This window comes from Bactrocera latifrons, unplaced genomic scaffold, assembly GCF_001853355.1.
Source record: "Bactrocera latifrons isolate USDA-ARS-PBARC rearing strain unplaced genomic scaffold, ASM185335v1 scaffold_624, whole genome shotgun sequence".
In the NCBI taxonomy this organism is placed as follows: Eukaryota; Metazoa; Arthropoda; class Insecta; order Diptera; family Tephritidae; genus Bactrocera; species Bactrocera latifrons.
Window position 1 is genome coordinate 50,312 of NW_017537295.1, and position 19,161 is coordinate 69,472.

The 19,161-nt window shown below is 35.0% G+C and overlaps 1 protein-coding gene and 1 long non-coding RNA gene across 2 annotated transcripts in view; one reads left to right on the forward strand and one right to left on the reverse strand.

Annotated features, from left to right (window-relative positions):
• Positions 1–19,161, forward strand: part of LOC108975195 (beta-parvin) — a 42,986-nt gene that overhangs the window by 903 nt on the left and 22,922 nt on the right. The gene's annotated exons all lie outside the window — the stretch shown is intronic.
• LOC108975196 lies at positions 17,958–18,878 on the reverse strand. Its single transcript, XR_001993857.1, has 3 exons — positions 18,637–18,878; positions 18,344–18,561; positions 17,958–18,269 (listed from the first exon to the last, which is right to left on the reverse strand). It is a non-coding gene; the product is annotated as an uncharacterized LOC108975196 (long non-coding RNA).

Sequence of the window (19,161 nt, forward strand, 5' to 3'; positions counted from 1 at the left end):
CCTAATATTTTTTAAAGAGCTAATGATTGCTTATATTTTGTAGCATATCCTTTTACAGATAAAAATGTTTCTAGTCGCCTTGGTATAGAGGCGACACGGTTTTGACAAAACTCTGGTAGTATTGACATCCTAGCCTCCAAAATAGCCGTTTTTAGGCCAGCAACATTGGAATACTGCCTTTGGTACACTTTACGACTAACTTCTTGCCATACGTGCTCAATAACGTTCAGATCTGTACCCAGTACATGATTGCAATTGTATATAAACCAAATATGAGCAATCGCCGATTTGGGCTTCGGATCGTTGTTTTGGTAAAATATAAAATTGTCTTTAATTCCCAATGTTACACATGACTGCTTTAAATTTTCCTTTAAAATATCGACATATTGGAAACGATCCATAGTACTTTGCACTAAATGCAGGTTGCCCGTTCCTTTAGCCGTAATACATCCTCAAACCATTACTGACCCACCAGCGTGCCTAAGTGTTGCCCTAGTATGTTTTGGCAAGTAAGCTTCGTTGGGACGCCGACATATAAAACTTCAGCCATCTGATCCCTACAAGTTAAACTTGATACCGTGTGTGAAAGGAACCTTGAAAAATCAGTAATAATACTGTTTTATGATTACTAAATCAAAATTATGTCATTTTCCCTTTGCCTGAACTCATCAGGCCTTTTTAAATGCAATTTCATAAATTCTAGCCTTTTCTTTCTATGTTTTTCGAATATGTTCGCCTGTTTTACAACTGCTCTACCATGTAAATCGAAGATTCTAAGTGTGCGGCGAATTGTTTCGACTGAAATCTTCTTTTCTTTTCCATTTTCCAATATTTTTCTTACATTTTCCACCGGGGAAAAGGGATTTTTTCAACAATTTTCAGTATACAACTTTCTTGGCCTTGTGTTAGCTTCTTTTCTTGACCAGCTCTACTAATATTATTGATCCTTTTTTCCTTTTCAAACTTTTTTATAATATCAAAGACAGCTGAAGTACTCCTTTTCACAATCTCCGAAATATCTTTAAAGGGTTTTCCTTCTTCCCGTAACTGAATAATTAGCTTCCGAATTTCAGTACAAGTATGAGTTCTCCGGGGCGTCATACTGGTAACCACTAATAAACAAAAAAGAATATTCCGTGTTTGTTCTAGTGAAATTCCACAACGATCAGAAGTACCGTGACTTGTGGAAGGTTACTTCTTATAATTTTCCGGTTAGTTGTGTGGAACGAATTTTGTATGTTGCGAGTTATTTCTCTAAATTATACGCAGTGAATGAATTTATTACTATTTTTAAGTTTCCGACAATAAAATAGAAGATTTTTCCTCTAATTTGATGTATCATATGCATCATTTTTAAGATGTCATCATTGGCAATGCACGCATCCGGTTAGACGTGTGAGTCACTGTAGTTGCCGCTGACTTATAGTTTTAAAGATATTTGCATTTAAAGTTAAAAAAATTGACAACTTTTAAATTTATAAGTTTTATATTGTGAATAACTTTTTGTGGCACGATTTCGATTACTTTGGCGGAGGGGTAAAAAACCTAAAAAAACCCTCTAGATTAAGAAAATGTATATATATAGTTGCCGCTGATTTATGGTTTTTGAGATATTTGCATTTAAACTTCAAAAAATCAACTAATTAAAATGCGTGTTTTTCCCATTTACAATGCATTTTACACTTATATTTTTAACTTTTATATCCCCTAACACTTAACTAAATCGTTTCTAACCATTTATTTTGTATTAAATAGTGCAAAAATAACTTTTATTCTCAACAGTTATCTGTGATTCATTTATTTTTGTTCGTACAATAACAAAAGGGTTGCATTTTCACTAATAATCGGTGCTATCTTACGTTCATATTTTACAGAAGAACCAAAAGAAATAAAGAAAACAAATAATACCCCAATGAAAGGAAATATATAACACATTAGTTTTCCGCATAGAAGTCCTTGTATATTGGCGGCCTTCGGCCGCGCTTTAAAAAAATAACCCTCAGTCGGACCAACGCCTGGGCGTGCTCAGTTTTTTTTGCATTGAACTCCTTTTTGCGTTGGCGGCCTTCAACCGCGCTTCAAAAAAATGGCCCTTGGTCGGAACAACTCCTGGGCGTGCTCAGTTTTTTTGCGTTGAATTCCCTTTTGCCATGACAATGAGAATTCTGAAAGATTTTACATTACTCATCACACGATAATGAACTTAGTTATGACGCCATAATCTTTCTATTTTCTTATTTTTATTTCATTACAAAAGATGGTAGCACTTATTTTTTGCTTCTTTACAACCACTTTCTTATTTTATGAATAAATGGAAATGGAATGAAGTTTGATATGGAATTAAAGTTATTTTTGCACTTTTTAATATAAAATTATTTTTGCATGAAAATATTCGACCTTAAAGTTCAAAAATTCCCAAAATTCGAAAATTTCAAAAAGCTATTTCACCACATAAACATATTTAATTAAATTACACTATAAACTTTTAAATAAATCCACATTTGTTTACCAAAAATTACGACGAAATGGAGCGCTGCCATGTGATGATAAGGCAATTCGCTGAAATTCCTCTTTTTCATGCATATAGATATTTTCTTTTTTAAATTTATTAAGCAAATAAGTAATATTATATACATGTATTAGTAATATTATATAATAATATTACGTAATAAAGTGTAGAGTATACAAGTACAGTACGAAAATTMAAATTTTCTTGCAATATGCGTGCATGATAACCAACATATATAACCACTTTATATCCAAAACTCAAATTTTAAATATAAAAATATATGTATCGTCACCTAAAATACAAAASAATTGGGGYATTCACAACCTGTCTTTAATCGTAAAGTCGTAAAATTTTAAATTTTTACACTTGTTTTAAAAAAAATTGTTGCTGGATTGCATACAAAAATGAGTTTACACATTTACAATTCTCAATACTATGTTTTCGAATCGTTATAACTTATAACTTTAAGAGACATGTGAAAACCCTAATTTTTATTTAAACAAGTGTAAAAATTTAAAATTTTACGACTTTACGATGCTTTAAGACAGGTTGTGAACGCCCCGATTGCATAATCAAAAATAAATGGAAACATTAAGATCGGGAGATTGTGGGGGTGTTCCAGCTTATGTCTGACGTTATAGAGAATCCATTCCTTTACCAATAGAAGTATGTTTCGGATCGTTGTCTTGGAGAAGTATAGAATTTCCTTCCAAATCTAACATTTCCACATTCGGAAGGTAGCTATCTTTTAAAATGTCAATGTACATAGCCTTATCCATAATGCCTTCTATAATCTTTAATTTGCAAACACCATTTGCGGCCATACACCCCATACCATGACCGAACCGCTTCCATGTTTGATTGTAGGGGTTATATTCTAGGGCAATAATGCTGCATTTGGTTTTCGCCAAACTTTTGACCGACCATCACCTCCAAAGACCATAAAYTTACATTTATCAGTAAATATCACCCTTTCGCATACCGCTTTTGTATATTTACAGCGCTGAGAAACGGTTTTCGTCTTGCAACTCTGCTGTTGTAACCACGGTTTTTAATACTTCTACGAACAGTTTGATCAGAAACGCTTACTCCTAAATCTGCTTTTATTTTACGATTTATTTCTTTGGGGTTTTCTTTTATTAATCGTATAACTATTCTATCTGTTCTTTCGTCTAACATCCAAAGGCGGYCGGTGCGTGGTTTACTTTCATAATTTGAATTTTCCTTGAAATTTTTTACTACTGTTTGCACTGTTGGCTTCTTTAAATTTAAAATTCTTCCAATTTCGCTTAAGGAATAACCTTCATTCCTCATTTTTTCAACATTTTTCCGATTTGGTTCGGGAACTTCCTTTCCCTTGCCCATTTTTATAGTAGAAAACACTTCTCGACTAAAGAATATGATTGTGATCACTTTCTATGAAATGTCAAGCTGTATTGATTCTTTAAAGCAAATATCAAAAAATCTGCAGCGGTACACACACAACGGTTGTTCTTTGCATCGTATTTATACTTATGTAAATATGGCAGTTCAAGCATTTTAACTTTTTTGTTGTTACTTTAGTAAATACAACAAATTTTGTATTGAAGAGTATTTATAATGGTTTTATCTTTCGTTTAAATTTATAAAAACCAGCAACATATCAACAGTATTTTTATATTTATAATAAAATTCAAATTTTATGGACGTATGCATACTTTTGTACACAGTGTATATATAGTTCCAGCTGATTTATTGTTTTTGAGATATTTGCATTTAAAGTTCAACTATTTGAAATGCGTGTTTTTTCCATTTATAATTAGTTTTATGGTTATATTTTTAAATTTTATATCCACTAACACTTCACTAAATCGTTTCTAACCATTTATTTTATATTAAATAGTGCAGAAATAACTTTTATTCAACGTTTACTTTTTGTTCATTTATTTTTGTTCGTACAATAACAAAATGGTTGCATTCTAACTAATAATCAGTGCTACCTTACGTTCATATTTTACAGAAGAACCAAAAGAAATAAATAAAACAAATAATACCCCAATGGCAGGAAATATATAACACATTAGTTATTAGAATTCCTGGTAAAGGTTCAGGAGAGCGGCTTTTCCGAAAACGTGCACCAACTTTCACGGAAAATGTCTTAAAATACTCGTTTTTAATTCGAACTTTTAAAACAATATTTTTTTGTTTGATAAAAAAAAACGTCGTATTTCCCGAAATTAAAAATTCACTTTTACACTTAATACGTCTTTAGATGTTAAAAATATTGATTGTCAAAAAAGTCTTGTGGTATTTTTGCGGTATTTGTATTGAATTTTCAATTGTTCAAAAAAWTTTTTTTGATGACTCATGCCCAGCCCTTGACCGATGCTACGGCTGCTACTATGCCGGTCTCTTTCGACCAATTCATCGATTTTATCGCAATTTTCTACGACAGGCCTTCCGGAGCGTGGCGCATCTTCGACCACCTCTACACCAGAACGAAAACGTTGAAACCATCGTTGTGTGGTGGAAACGGAAACTGTATCGGGTTTATAAACTGCACAAATTTCATTGGCGGCTTGAGATGCATTTTTGCCTTTATCGCAGTAGTACTGTAAAATATGCCGTATTATCTCTTTATTTTGCTCCATGTTTGCGACGCTATAACTCACGAATGACTGAAAAGAAACGACAATCAATCAAACACTTGTTAGCGCGTGAAATAAGCTTTCTAAAAAGGTATAGCATGAACTACGAGCTCTCAGCGCTTTCTATCAACTATATACACGTAATTATTTATGTTGTTTAGTTAATCAATAAGCGAAATTGGTTCTTATGTTACTTTTATAGAAATATGAAAAACTTCACAACTTCAACGAAAATGGCAAGGTTATGTTCGAAATTATAGCATCGCTGTTGTAAATTCGAATGACCACATAATAGGAATAATAAGAAAATTTATAATTCATTATTATTCCAGAAACAAGAAGAAGTTGGATACAGAAGAATTATGCACACCGGGATTCGAGCGCTCGAAAAAAAAATAACCCTAGTCGGTCCAAAACTTCGGTGTTCATAATTCTTCTGTGTCTAACTTCTTCTTCTTCTTTCTGCAATAATAATGAATTTTGAATTTCCCTATTATATAATTCTCATTTTTCCAATTTTCGATCAGTCTCGAATATTGAGAATATCGATATTTTAATTTCTTTTTATTTTTCCAATTATTATTATTTTTCTATTATGTATTTCTCATTTTTACCAATTCTCTTTCAGACTCGATATTGAGAATATCGATATTTTAATTTCTTTTTATTTTTCCAATTATTATTATTTTTCTATTATGTATTTCTCATTTTTACCAATTCTCTTTCAGACTCGATATTGAGAATATCGATATTTAAATTTATTTTTATTTTTCCAATTCTCGAATTTCGAACAGTGATGCCATTTATAGCGTAAATATCATGCAAAAATTTATATTAAATAGTGTAAAAATAACTTTAATTCCATATCAAACTTTAGTTAAAATCCATTTATTCATATAATAAGAAAGTGGTTGTAAGCAATCAAAAAATTGGTGTAACCATATTTTGTAAATAAAAATAAGAAAAAAGAAAGATTATGACGTTATAACTAAATTCATTATCGTGTGATGAATAAAATCTTTCAGAATTCTCATTATCTAGATAAATCCCGGTGTTGGATCGGGCAAAAAGGTGTTCAACGCAAAATTGTCAACCAATTGTTACTTTTTTGAATCGCGGCCGAAAACCACTAACGCAAAAAGGAGTTCAACTCAAAAGAACTGAGCACGCCCAGGTGTTGGTCCGACCGAAGTTATTTTTTTTTAAGCCAATGCGGAAAGGAATTTTATGCGGAAAACTAATGTTATATTTTCTGTCGTCGGTGTATTATTTGTTTTATTTACTTCTTTTGGTTCTTCTGTAAAATATGAACGTAAGGTAGCACTGATTATTAGTTAGAATATCCGTACAACCATTTTGTTATTGTACGAACAAAAATAAATGAACAAAAGGTAAATGTTGAACAAAAGTTATTTTTGCACTATTTAATATAAAATAAATGGTTAGAAACGATTTAGTGAAGCGTTAGTGGTTATAAAAGTTAAAAATATAATCATAAAATTCATAATAAATGGGAAAACACGCATTTTAAATAGTTGAATTTTTGAACTTTAAATGCAAATATCTCAAAAACCATAAATCGGCGGCAACTATATGCATATATTTTCTTAAAAATTGCCGGGGATACTATTCTAAAATTTACCTTATAAATAAATTCCTCCTGGTACAGCTCGGTACGTGGTCCGACAATACCTTCCTGGGTTTTAGAGCCATCAGTGTACCATTGAATGGTAYTGTCTTCCAGCGTGGAGTCATTCCACTCCGTTTTGCTGCCTAGAGTAACTTTAAAGTTCTTCTTGAGGTTAATTTTCTTCGTGGTGCTGTCCTTTGGGAGGAGGGCTAGCGGTGTGATTTCCGCTAGTGAGTCCATCTGTCTAGAGGACATTCCTTCCCTCTTCCACAGCCTTCTGCTGACATTAGCAGCATGGTGTGTTTTGCTGCTAGCTTGATCACCTGATGCAGCGGTGTGAGCTCTAGTATGACTTCCAGTGCCACCGTGGGGCATGTGCGCATTGCCCCTGAATACAGACACATGCAAGTCTTTGCCGCTTTGACAGCCTCCGAATCACCGAAGACTGCGCTGCTTTGGTGGCCCAGGCAACCGCTCCATAGGTGACGATAGGCCTCACTATCATGGTATACAGCCATCTGATGATAAGTCCAAATGCCTACTCCACCCTAATGATGAGTCTAAGGTAAGGCCAAGGAATTTGACCTCATTTGACATTTCCACCTCTGTGCCTTCAATTGTTAGGGACCTCAGGCCCTGAAGAGATCTCCGCTTAGTGCATGGGATCACGGTGGTTTTTGCTGGGTTGATATTTAGCCCTACCGTGTTGCACCATCCTTTCGCCAAGTTTAAGCCCCTTTGTACAATGTCACAGAGAGTATTCTCAAATCTACCTTTCACCATTATGACAATGTCGTCCGCGTATCCTTGACAGCGGATTCCATTGCTGGTGAGCAGCTCGAGTATTTCGTCTACTATCAGGCTCCAAAACAGAGGGGGGGCCAAGACGAATCTTACTCGCCATTATCCAGCGAATCCTGCAGCTCAGACGTGAGTTGGTACAGAGCAGTGTTTGTGGATCTAACCCTTCTGTACGCATGTTGTTTAGCATGTAGGGGTGCGATCTTCAGCGCTTCCGATCTGATATGGTTGTCTATTACTTTTTCCATCCCCTTTAGCATTAAGGATGTGAGACTTATAGGCCGGAACGATTTGGCTAGCGAATAGTCTCTCCTCCCTCCCTTAGGGATGAAAATTACTTTTGCAATTCTCCATGGCTCAAGAATATACGACATCGCCAGGCTATCTCTCATCAGCTTTAGCAGGTATGGTAGGAGAATGTCCATGCCTTGCTGCAAGTGAGCCGGGAAGACGCTGTCCACTCCCGGTGAATTAAAGCTTGAAAAGGAGGCCAATGCCCACCTGACTGAATCTGCAGTGAATAGGTTCCTTGCAGTCAGCCAGTCTGAGCGATCGGGCTTCCATATGACCAAGATTGGGGTTAGGTCAGCTTGAGCCGTCTCCGGGAAGTGCGTTTGTAGGAATGTTTCCGCCCTCTCCTCCGCGCTTGTCGTATAGGTCCCGTCCTGTCTTTTTAGGGATAATATTGTGTCCATCTTACCCTTCGACAACGCCTTGTGCAGAACTGCCTCCGGGGTCGAGGAGATGCTATCACAGAATTTCCTGAAACTATTTGTCTTGGCAAGCCTAATCTCCTTGTTATAGATTGTTAGGTGCCGTTTGTAGTCCTCCCAGCTGCCTGTGCGCTTGGCTTTGTTGAATAATCTACGCACCCTAAGTCTAAGAGCTGAGAGTTTGCTGGACCACCAGGGGCACATTTGTTTGCTAGTGGTCGCTTTTAGTGGACAGGCACAATGATAGGCGTCCATAATGAACTGGTTTTTGCTGTGGCCGTTTCTCTCGGAAAGTATGCGGATGCGAGGACCAAGTCCGATCCTTCCTTGTCCTTCACTTGTACCGCCACCAGATCTTGCGTTAGAAACTCTAAAAACAGTTTATATCGGCTCTAACGACTACACAAGAACGGTCGCTAGAGAGATCCCAGATTACCTTGCTGCTTCTCCAGTTGAGGCCTCTTACCTCTCCTCTAACCACCCAAGGTTCCTGGATTATGAGGATGCTCTGGTTATTCGAAATGAACCTCTTCACGATGACCGCCGAGGCTGCCGATGCGTGATGTATGTTTACCTGAGCCACTTCTATGCTGGCTCTGGAGATTATAATATAGGTTCGATGAGAGACAAGTCCTCGTCCTCATTTTCCTCTTCAACCTGCATCTCCAGCCCTTCCAGAAGCTCTTGTGTGGATGGCAGCATGCTTTTCTGCTCATTTGGAAGCGCGTGGCTTCTGTTTTCCTCCGCGGCGGTGGCCTCGAACTGCCCAGCCGAGGTGGGGTCATTGGGGCACTCGTTTCGCTCTCCCGAAACCACAGCGGGAGTCGCCTCATGCGCTGCTTGGCGGGTTATGAGTAGAGCCCATAACTGGTGCTGCGGTTGACCCCGTCGTAGATTCTTGGTTCGCCGTGGCTATTGCCTTGGGCTTCCATGGCCTCATTATAATCTTGCCGAATCGGAAATTCAGCCTGAATCCTTTTTGTTGTATATACTTGTACGATTCATCGTCTATCGTTATGTTGAGGTTCCACCCTGAACCCTTAACATTACTTGCTACGACCTTCCACGCTGAGGTGCTTAGGTTCTGATTTCTTACTAGGCTAAGCGCGAAGTCGGAGTAAGGCCACCGTTACTTCCCAAGGCGGCCCGGTGTTGGGAAGGCTGCGTACGAATACAGCCGAATTTACCTCCTTGCTGCAAATCATCCAATGTTCACGGGTCGCATAACACCCTGGATTAGGAGGTGGTAGCTCTTGGTCGCCGCGCACATACAGCGTCTGCCAGCCCCCAGGAGAGATGCTTGCAGCATCACCCTGGTTGGGAGAAGCTGTGCTGTGCTGCGGTTTAAGCCCCTGCACCACGACAAGGTGCCTACCAATCGCAGAAGTGTACCGGTAACGTGGTCCCGGTTCTAGGAACATGAACCCTCATTGCTATAAATTCAAATATTATATACTCAAATACTCCAGCCCTTGGTTGACGTCATAAAAAATCTGAATTAATTTCCTCAATATATACTGTAACTCGTTCAACTTCATTGTAGATTAGAATACATATTACTGAGGTCAAATTTAAAGGTGAATTAAAGTTTTATACTTCGCGTGTTTTTCGAATCGTTAAGTCGGTCGTACTGTCACTACATCTATGCTAAATTTCACGTCAAAATATTCATTGGTGTTTAAGATTAAGATATTTAAGTTTTCGAGAGAAAGATTCTGCGAAATATTTATGGTCGAATATCCTATTCGATGGAACGATTTCTCGTACACCTAGATATACGACAACATTGACATAGTTGAGCCCCGTTCCCACGACAGTCGGCTCTACATAACTGGAACGGACCCGGATTTTTTTCCGGCCAGAGACTGTCAACTCAGCAGAATTCTGCCGCTACAACAACAACAACATAGTTCAGCGAATTAAAAGCACGAATAACGGACGAAAACACTCCAGCTCTGAAAGTATTCGACGCAGTCCTCGCCGTGGGAAGCAGAGGAAGAGGAAGACCTCCACTCCATTGGAAGGACCAAGTGAAGAAGGATTTGTCTTCATTTGGAATATTCAATTGGCGCCACGTATCGAAAAGAAGACCCGTCTGGCTATACGGCTTTAATCGCGTAAGAAGAAGAAACAAGGAAATACAGAGTTGGTGATAACATTCCTTTTTCTCATTTAGTAAAAAACCAAATGATTTCTCATTTAAAAAAGACGAGATTTTTAACATTAGTTAAAAACCAATGTAATTGTCAATAAAACTTTGGCTTACTTAATGTTTCGATTTCTGTGATCACGAAATCAGCCCATCAATTTTGATTTTGATACTTTTGTTATCGTAAGGTAAATTAACATTAACCGTTTAAAAATCCTGGGCAGTTTCATTATACATATGTCAAATCTTAATTTTTTGTGTTTGCTATACCAATCAAACCTTGACTGAAACTTTGCAACCGCCAGATTTTTGTGTTTTTTTTTTTTTTGGATCGCTGCCCTGATACATCTTGTACTTCAGTTTATTCAGGTTTTGGGAGTTAATAAATCCAAATTTCATCGCGCTCCATAACAAATAATTTTCCAGAATGTTCAGATATACGTCTTTCGTCATCACAACAGTGAAAATCCGCAGCTTTGTTAGATGTGTGTGGCTTTCTCCAAACTTTGTTGGGTCCATCATGATAATAAAACATTATATTCGTGTTGTCGCAAATAAGTCATCCAGTTGAATTTTGAGACTTTAAAAGCAAGTATTTCAAAAAACATAAGTCAGCGGCAACTATATACTTTGAATCTATATATTTATCAATATAGTTTAGTGATTTTAATCTATGACACGCTCATTTGTTTTAAAATGAATATGTCTTGTGGCAGCAAATATAATCATGAAAATATGTTTTTTCTTAATGTGCAGAACATCTTGTATCTATCAAAGTATTCAAAAGTAATTTGGCAAACAACAAATTCATTGTTGAAGCTGCAGCCAGACTGATCTGATAGTCAAAACCAATTGTTCTCAGTGAAGATTACAATTTTAAACTTCAAAAAATACCTATAATTTCCAACCACCACTTTCCATTTATATTTTCTTTTCAGGTTGATCTTGAAATCTACAAAATGAATTGGTTTTAAAAATATTAATGTACGCGATCGATAGAGTTTTTTAAAGAAACTGTGAATTGAAGAAATTCCTTCAATTTTTTTATTTTAATTAATTTTCAAAATGCATATGTATTGTGGTAGTGATGACCGATATTGCGATTTTTCATTGCTACTGCGATCGCAAATAAATCAACTAATATATGAAAACCTTGTACTTAGTATTTATTTTTTAAATTCTTCATATAAGCTTTCGTATTGGTTTTAACAATAAATAAATAAAGAATTTCTTAAGTAACTGCAACTTCTGATTACTTCCTAAACCACTTCCTAAACCACTAATTATATACCTAAAACATGTTTTTAATGTTCGGGCGTAGAAAATTTTGGGTGATAGTTCCATTACCTATTTTGAATTTATTTCTTGGTTAACGATTTTTTTTGATTTCATGTACCACTTCAAACATCTGCCATAATTCAGTTATTTTTCTTGATAAATTTCCTAACTTCAAAAGTTAAAACCGCTTTGACGGAAAATCGAATATGCGTATATAGCGGTATGGTAAATACCTGCTATTTTTATGCTTTATAGCATTGACAAGCGGCAGCGTTAATCCGAATTAACTGCAGTAATCCATATTAATTGAGAAATTAGTGAAGATAACTCCGTTGTTAACTCCCATTTAATCCTCAAAATTTTAGAAAGTTAGTTGCATTTTCTTTGGCAATACGTTAAAACTGGCCAATCGTAATCTATTGTAAATGAAAAAGAAGCAGCTCGGACAGCTGTTTTTCAAATTTTCAATAATTGAAAAAGATGTTTCATGTTATATTGCAGTATTAAAAATAACATGCTGGTATGTTTTTGTAATAAAAAATGGTTTTGTAACAATTGGGCTGCTAACAACCGCAATGTTTATCTTCTATCCATTTTCTTTCAAAATATTATATAAATGCCAATCCTCTGTTTACGAGAGTTTCAAACTCGAATAGCTGCCGTCTAAGTGTGCAGTTAGTCCGGATTAAGGGTGCCGTCTGTCAAGGCTATTGTGCTATCATAAGTAAACCTGTTAAGGGGTTATATACAGTTAGGATGTCGAAAAAAAGGCATTTTTCAAGAATTTTTTCTAAGAAAACTGTTTGGTTTATTGATTTGAAACTTGGCAGGTATACTATGACAACCTTAAACTATATTCACATATTTTTTATTGCCGCAAATAATTATCGGGAACGTTGATATTGCCAATTTTGCAGAGGTCCGCAAAAAAAGGCCCCTTGCGGTGAGCACAATATTTCTGGACTGGATCATCTAAACTGCAAAAACCAAATAAATTTCATTAATATAATAAATAATCTAGTGATTGATCGAAGGAATTAGCAAAGAAAAAATTTTTTGACAAAATGGCGGCTACTCAAAGCAAAAGGTTCCATTTTCGACCAAAATAAGAAATTTTCATCGGATGGGGAAATCCTTCGATTAATTATTTAAAAATATAGTTAAGAAGCTTGTGTAAAATTTCAGACCGATCGGTTCAGCCATTTCTGAGAACTCTTGCTCACCGACTTTGAAAACCCTTTTTCACCGTTTCGAGAAAAACGAGTTTAAAGTTTTGAAAGCACTTGAAATTTTGTGTGTGTATACTCAGATATATACACTAGGCATCAAATGAAGGTATAAATGTAATATATACTAGTAACCTCAGATCATTCATTTACTTCCTACATTTTCGCTTAAGAATAAATTCATAAATATTTTCATGTAGAGGCGTTATGTAAATAAACAGTTGGAGTAAAATTTGCACTTATTATTTGGACACAAAACATATTTACTCCATCGAGAGTGATTAGTCTTCGCTGCTGAGCCCATGAGTGCGCGTCAAATGAAAGTATAATTTTAGTTTTGGTTCATTTCTGTCAAGGTAAAACTGTACTTTACTACAGATTTAATGAATTTGCATTTATTAAGGGAATTTCTGTTATGGTGAAAATATTTTTGTTCTGTTTCTTAATAAAAAAAATACGAAAAACTGAAGAGAATCAAATCTTAATTGTAAAAGAAGGGAAGAGGGGTGAAACGCATTAAAAAATATATGAAAAATATTCCATTTCCGTCGGAGAGGCAAGAAAGATTTTTGAATACTTCAAGAGAAGGAAGAGATGCAAGACTCAATAAGGAGGAGGTCCAAGGTCCAAAATTTCTATACACGCTGAGCGACTTGTACGAAGAAAAGCTCCTGAAAACCTTAAAATATTATCGCGGGATTTTATTAAAAGTTTTGGTGCGGATGTTTAAATTAGTACAATGAAAAGAAAAATACAAACATCTGACTTTAAAAACTAAGTCGCAAAAAAATGACCTATGTTTTACATTTCGAGTACGAAAAAAGGACTAGAGTTTGCAAAAAAAAAATCAAAACTTTCCAACCCCATTTTGAGATAAAGTTATTTGGTCCGATTAATTCAAATTCGAGCTAAGGAGTTAAAAAACACGTGTAAACCTTAAAACCACAGTGCATACAATCATCAGTGAAGCATGGAGGATGTTCTCTCATGGTTTGGGGCTGGTTCTCAAAATTTGCTGTAGGTAGTGTATTAAAAATCGATCTACGAATGACGGTTGCTTATATGTTGACATTCTTAGCGAAAATTTGAAAATAAATGCGTAAAAAGTGAACTTGGGGTCGTTTATTTTCAATAAGATAACCACCCCCAACGCACATCTCGCCTGACCACTCGCTTTTTTGAAGAAGGCTTAAAGAAAAGCTGGCTTGTCCAGCTCAGTAACCGGCTTTAAATCCAATTAAGCATTTGTGGTTAATTTTTGATTCCAAAAAGCAGCCGTACATACTTGGAAGAGACGAAGCATCAACTTGACATTTTTCCAAAGAAAATATTAGAAAATTTGGTTCGAGGCATGCCAAAACATCTTCGTGCAGTAATTCAGTATAAAAAAGGCAATATTAATTAATAAATTTACTTTTAAACCAAAAGTTTTGTATTTTTTTAAAAACCACTTTTATTTAAAAGTCCATTTTTTTAAAGGGGCACAAAATTTTTTCTTTCTATTCTGGGAAAAAATATATTAATTTATAATTTGTTACTTAAATACCTATGTAAATGTAATATTATATTAATGTATGAATTGTAAATTGTTTATTTTAATAAAACTGCATTGAAATAACGTCTGTGAAATTTATACTTTCATTTGATGCCTAGTGTATGTATATATTAAGAAAACGCAAAAAAAAACGATTTTTTTAAAATTCTAACTGTATATAACCCCTTAAACTGTACTGTTAAAAAATCGCAATTTCACAAGTTTTTTTTGAACTGCTATCGCAATCGCAATACCTAAAATCAAACTGATGTCACAATTCACAGAATGAAACTGTTATCTTAGTATTTATAGAACATCTTTTTACAAAAAGTAATCGCAGTTTCGATATGCAATCACAGTGGGACAAGAAAAAACGTTAACTTAACCGAAACTAATATACCCTTCACATGTGCATTTTTTTGGAAGCTATACGCTATAGTAATCCGATCTGAAATTTTTTTTGCAGATTATATTGTCAAAATGTCAAATTTCGTGAAGATACCACTTCAAATGCAAAAGTTTTCCATACAAGCCCTTGATTCCGATCGTTCGGTTTGTATAGCAGCTATATGCTATAGGAAGCCGATCCGAAAAATTTCGTAAAGATATATCAATAAATGTGAAAGTTTTCCATACAAGAACTTGATTCCGATCGTTCAGTTTGTACGGCAGCTATATGATATAGTGATCCGATATCGGCAGTTCCGACAAATGAGCAGCTTCTTGAAGAGAAAATGACATTTGCATAATTTCAAAACGATATCTTAAAAACTGAGGGATAAGTTCGTATATATACAGACAGACAGACATGGCTAAATCGACTCAGTTCAACATACTGATCATTTATATATATACAGTAGCGTGCATAACTGAGTAAATGATTACCAATGCTGCACATATAATTATATAAAAATGTTAATAAAACATCAATTTAAACAAAACTTTAAGAATTTCTTTATTTGTATTGCATTAAAAAACTGAAAATATAACACTTAATATAAGAGATCAACTTTATTAAATAACGAAGTAATTCAAAGTATACTAATATTTACTCGTTTTTGCTCGTTTCGCAATAACCATAATAACTTATTAATGTTTAATATTTTGTCCACAGTCCTTTATTTTTAATTACGCTTTTTATACGTTTTGGCATATTCTCAACTAATTTTTGAATAAATTCATTCGGTATTTTGTTCCATTCCGTTTGTATGTGGCTGTACAGCTCATCCAGGGGTTTCGGTGCTCTTTCGAACTTTCCCAATCGCATTTTCATTATTGCCCATAAATTCTCAACGGAATGAGATCAAGACTTTGTGCAGGCCACTCCATCATCGAAAATATTTGAAGCACCACCCATTGCTTCACAATTTTAGCAGTGTGTTTGGGATCACCGTCCTCCTGAACTACTTCTTCCTCCAGGTACGCGCTTTTGTCTACAAAATCGGGCAAGTAGGTCTTCAATATATTAAGGTAATCATCTTTTTTCATTATTCCATCGATTTTATGGATTGGTCCAATATGCCATATGTGAAGCAGCCCCACATCATCAAGCTGCCTTCGCCATGCTTAATAGTTTGCTTCATGTGATGTCTTTGAATCCTTTCATTGAGTCGCCCCCAGTAATAACTTTTTCCATCCGATTGAAAACGATTTATTTTCACCTCGTCAGACCAAATCACACGTTTCCAGTCATCAACGTTCCAATTTGTATGGCTTTTGCAGAAACTGAGTCGTGCTTTTCTATTTTTCTCAGATAATGCCGGCTTTTTTTCATACTGCTGACTCAAAAGCAATCCGATTCAGTTCTCTGCGTGCTGTCCATTCGCTTGCACCCTTATTTATAGCTTTTGCGGCCCTTTCTGGTGTAGCTGTCTTTTTACATTTCCCGGATCATTGGGCGTGCATATGCGTCCGTGAGCAATTTTGGTCGGCCACCTTTGTTTGTTTTCTGGACCACATTTCGTTTATCTGCAATTTGCCTTGACGAGAGACCAATGTCAATGTCACGATGCTATTTTCTGTTTCAACAGATATTTTCTTCATTTTTTTAAGTAGATGTTATCTCGTCAAAAAACTTAAAAAAAGTGAAACACGTGCACAGAAAATGCAACTGAATAAGTAAACAAAAAATTGTGGTAAATCCCCGTTATGTTGATCACGCGATCGTTTTTTTTTTTTTTTTTTTTTTTTTTTTTTTTTTTTTTTTTTTTTTTTTTTTTTTTTTTTTTTTTTTTTTTTTTTTTTTTTTTTTTTTTTTNTTTTTTGGTCGAATGTGCTAAACGTGCAATTCTGAGTAAATAGCATTGCAAAGAATTCGTTTTCTAACAGGTCGTTCCATTTTTTGTTTCATAAACAGGGTAGGAGGCTTTTGTAAGAGGAAAAAAAAGTGAACAAATTGCAAAAGTGTTGTTAAAATTGATGAAGTACTAAAATTTTTACGAAACCATACATGCAGTATTGATAACCATATACTTAGTTATGCACGCTACTGTACTTTATAGGGTCTCCGACGCTTCCTTCTGGGTGTTACAAACTTCGTGACAAATTTAATATACCCTATTCAGGGTATAAAAATCACCAGTGGGGAAATATGTGATGACTATTTATACTACACAAAATATCCCAAAAACTATAACGGGGCATTTGGACAGGCAAAAATGTATTGCTACTACTACTGCTGTACGTATAGCCTGTGAAGACTCCATATTGCCTAAGGAATAGATGAATGTTGTCTTTTTACGGCATACAAATTAGCAATGAACTGCCACTTCAGCAGTTTGACGGATCAGTTTTCATTTCTATAAAAATTTCAAAGAACGACTGTTAAGACGGTAATGTTAAATTATATGAATAAAGTACATTCTCAAAAAAAAATTTTTTTTTTTCAAAAAATTAAAATATCGTCAAATATTTTTAATTTGCAGAAAAACTATAAAAATGGATTGGCGAATGAACGAAGTTTAATATACTTATACAAGCATAAATAAAAATATCATTGCTCAATATGGTTTTTTATTTATGCTCTAATTATTATAGTCCGAAAATATGAAATATTTTTTTTTTTGTGAAAGAAATACATTTGTAGGAAAAAATATATTTCTCCTATTTTTTAGTTTTCTTCCATATATTATAGTTTTCGAAATATTTGTGTTTAAAGTTCAAAAATTTCTAAAAGTAATGCTCGTTATTTCACAATGTTCAATCCACACGTAATTGTAATCGTACCGATTAGGCAACGGCAATGGTAATATATTTGACAGTACACAATAAATTTTTGCCTGTCGAGATGCCCCGTAAGACTCTTACGCCGTGTTCAACGTTGTCACGGGTACGAAATTAAAGATGTTGAGAAATCGTAAAAAGAAATGTATGGAAATAAAAATATGTATTTTTTTTGCTTTAATTGAGCAACATACGAAAGTATTAGTAATGGTAATATAGCTTAACCAAGTGATAAGTGATATAAAAAAAATTAGTAGAGTATTGGATGTTGTCTTTTTGTGAAATTAGTATTTAGTGCGCGACCTTTATTTTTTAATATTGCAGCGCATTGACTCAACGAGTTTTTGACATCTTTCGATGGAAATTGTCTCCCATGCGTTCTTCACAGTCTGCCATAGTTGAGTGGTCGATGTCGGGCTACTGTCTCCTTGACGTCAGCCCACAAACTGGCTGTGGCGGCCATTCCATTACCTTGTCTTTCGTTTCCCAAACCACCTTTTACCAACTTCACTTGTGTGCTTGGAATCGTTGTGACGTCCAAACTAGTTGAATTTCTTCACTGACAATTTTGCACGATTTTCTGGAGTATTTCGACATGGGATCATCAGTCAAGAAAAACATGCAAAACAATGATACTCGCATCTCTATGTTTACCGTTTTAGTTGTATATTTCGGCTGGTATTCGGTATTGGGCGGACGTCTTACATATTGACGTGATCCTTTTCCGTCATACTTAACAATCTTCGTTTCGTCCGACCATAAAATGTTCCGCTATTTTGTAGAAGACTAATTAAAATTTCCTTTAGCGAATCAAAGTCTTTGTTCAACATGCATTTATGGCAATAACGTCACTTTTTATGGATCGTAGGCCCCTAAGTTATCATCACGCAAAAGCCAGCATATATACTAATTTCAATAATTCTAGTTACATTAAAAGCATCTTTTACCTCTGTAGCAGCCGCAAATGGAATCTTCCTTGAGTATCTATGCATATTGAAGTCTTCGACATAAGTTTTGCCCTCATAAAGCAATTTTTTAACAGAGCGCGTTTCACAGGCGTTCAATTCTTATTTTTCAACATTTCTAAATGAATAAAAGTAAAATTTAAACATTTAAACTACAAAAAAATTTAGACACTTCTTTCACGCTCTACTAAGATTTTGACTGATCGGAAACGCTTTGAAAATAAAAAGTCCAGCAAATGTAACAAAAACAACAAGCCAAGCGAAACAAGTTGTTGCATGTTTTCATTTCAACATCTGAAGCTAACTGGGCACGATTACGATTCTTTTGGCGCCGCGATTTAAGGGTATAATCTGAAAGAGGATAATCTCTTAATTAAAAAATGTCGCATATACCCTCTCAGACTTACCGTTTACAAGTTATTTGCATTTAAAGTTCCTCAATTTTATATGCAATTTTTTATTTTTATTTACATGTCATGACAAATACTAGTGTTGCCACATATTTTG